We start from the raw sequence: 2,761 nt of genomic DNA, 5'->3' as shown, positions 1-2,761 counted from the left end.
AGGTCTAATTCATTATTTATGCACTCAACAGATATTTGTAAGTACTGGCACTACACTCAACTGATGACTAAATAAAAAACCACAGGTTCCCTTTCTTGGTGGAATAAAGTCAAGAAACAAACATATAATGGCAAATTATAATGAGTGCTGTGAACCGAGACTGGGTTGTCCTTCAGCAGTGCTCACCTGGCACATTCGGGGCCCTGGGTTCAGTCCCCAGCACTGCAGGACAAGTGCTGTGAATAAAGCACATAAGTGTAATGCTAATGTTCTGGTTTCTCTTCAGATCACTGAAGGAGCCAGAGAAAGGACCCAGGGAGCTGAAGGGTTTGCAGCCCCTTAGGAGGAACAACAATATGAACTAACCAGTACCCTCAGAGTTCCCAGGAACTAAACCACCAACCCAAGAGTACACATGGTGGGACTCATGGCTCCAGCTGCGCATGTAGCAAAGGATGGCCTAGTCGGTCATCAATGAGAGGAAAGGTCGTTAGTCCTGGGAAGGCTCAATGTCCCAGTGTAGGGGAATACCTGGGCCAGGAAGCAGGAGAGGGTATGTTGGTGAGCAGAGAGAAGGGAGAGGGAATAGGGTTTTTTTTTTTTCAGAGGGGAAATCAAGAAAGGGGATATCATTTGAAATGTAAATAAAGAAAATATCTAATAAAAAATATTTTTAAAAAAAAGTGCAGTGCTAATCACAGGTGCTAGCATCCACCAGGCGCCATGGTCCAGAAAGGACATGCTAAGGTTTGTGGAGTTTCTTGCATTGGAAGTGGAACACATGAACACACCAGGCAGTGGCCCAGAAATGAGAGGTCTAGGTATAAAGGGGTCAAGGAGAGTCAGTGTGGAGGCCATGGATGGCAATGGAGGGAATAGCAGGTATGGGACTGAACGGCAACAGGACCAATGCAGAGCCTTGTGGACATCACAAGAGCTTGGATTCTATTCTAAATCCAGATGGAAGGGACTGGAGGATTTTAAATAATGGAGTGACATAATCTGATTTAGATCTTTAAAGTTGTTCTGGAATCTCCAGGAAACATGGCAGAGCTGGGTGTGGCGGCACACACCTGTAATGCCAGAATCTGGGAGGTAGAGGCAGGAGGACCAGATGTGCAAAGCCACCCTTGCTTACACAGCAAGTTCACAGTCAGCATAAGCTGCACGAGACCAAAGGAAAAAGACCTTCGAGGATGCAACAGTTAGAATAGAATATCATAAAAATTAAATGGGGAGAAATACAGAGTTGATACTGCTCGGTGATAAAGTGCTTAGATACATAAGGCCCTGGGTTTGACACCCATCACCACCAAAAAAATAAATATTCAGGTAGACTGGTGCATGCCTGTAATTCCTGTACTCAGAAGACAAAGGCAGAAAAAAGGAGAATTTCAGGCCAACTTGGGCTACATACAGAAAAGAGTTTGAGGCCAAACTAGAATACAGAGAAAATGCTGTCACAAAGAAAAGAAGGAAACAAAGAGAAAAGGAAGAACAGGAGTTGGGAAAGGAAGGATAGAGTGAGGGATGAGGGAGGAAAGGAAGAAACTAACGATCTCTAGATGGTGGCTTACACTTCTGATCCCAGCTCTCAGAATCCTGAAGCAGGAGGAGTGACAGTTTCAGGTCAGCCTGGGCTACCCACTTCTCTAAACCTGTCTCAAAAAAACAAATAAAAATAAATGATATATAATTGATATTCCTGAGAACAAATGGTAAGAGTAATAATCTAAAATAAATACTTCACTATCCATATTTAATGAGTACACCATATTACACACACACACACAAAAGAAATCCAAACTCTTATGACAAGAAAAAAAGCTAGGGTCTAGAGAGGTAACTCCATAGTTATGAGCAGGTACTGCTCTTGCAGAGGACCTGACTTCAGTTCCCAGCACCCACAGCAGGCACACTGTAACCACCTGCAACTCCAGCTCCAGGGGAACCCAATGCCATCTTCTGGGCCACTCCCACTCCCACACTCCTACGCACATGCCAACACACAGCCCCACATTTATACACATGGCGAAAAATAGAATCTTTAAAGTAAAGAAAAGGAAAACATAGAAACTTACCTGGCAGGGAGAAATCATTATCAGGAAGGTGGTTTTCCAGAATGAGGCTCATCCTGTGCTGATCCTGCAACTACCCCAAAGGTAAGGAAATTCAACTGCATAATTGTGTTGTAGGGGCCGGCGTTAGCACTCTCGCCTGTAATAAAAGGGAGAAGATAGATTGCCATTTCCATGTGGTTAAAGCAAAACAGTATTACCTTTCTTAGTCTGTAGCTAAACTCAGATGAAAGTAAATTATCCAAGGTCCACGTCAAGGGGGAGCTATAAGGCACAACAGTATGAGAGACAACACTACAGCTGTTCTTGGGGAGGTGTGGTTTTAGCTTTGGAGGACAGAAGCTGCAGTTACGTCTACAAGCAGCTGGGAAATGAAAAACCCCTTACAAGATGCAAGAATCGCCAAACCCTACAGCTGTCCTTGGAGATGTGTGTTTCTAGTTTTGCAGGACAGAGGGCTTCAGTTATGTTTGCAAGCAGCTGGAAAACGGAAAGCCCCCGTACATGATACAAGAATCTCCAAATCCTACAGCTGTCCTTGAAGATGTGTGGCTCTAGTTCTGGGGGACAGAGGGCTTCAGTTAATGTTTGCAAGCAGCTGGGAAATGGAAAGCCCCTGTACATAATACAAGAATCCTTGTCCCTGTGTGAGACATTGAGCTAAAAGAAATCAAGAGCAAGGA

The 2,761-nt window shown here is 44.2% G+C and overlaps 1 pseudogene; it reads left to right on the top strand.

Moving 5' to 3' along the window:
* The first annotated feature begins 2,073 nt into the window (after nt 1-2,073).
* Nucleotides 2,074-2,220, top strand: LOC116094640 (annotated as a pseudogene).
* Nucleotides 2,221-2,761: the final 541 nt, after the last annotated feature.

Source organism: Mastomys coucha, unplaced genomic scaffold (genome assembly GCF_008632895.1).
Source record: "Mastomys coucha isolate ucsf_1 unplaced genomic scaffold, UCSF_Mcou_1 pScaffold16, whole genome shotgun sequence".
Lineage (NCBI taxonomy): Eukaryota > Metazoa > Chordata > Mammalia > Rodentia > Muridae > Mastomys > Mastomys coucha.
The sequence above is the reverse complement of the archived record's forward strand: the minus strand, read 5'-3'. Positions and strand labels throughout refer to the sequence as shown.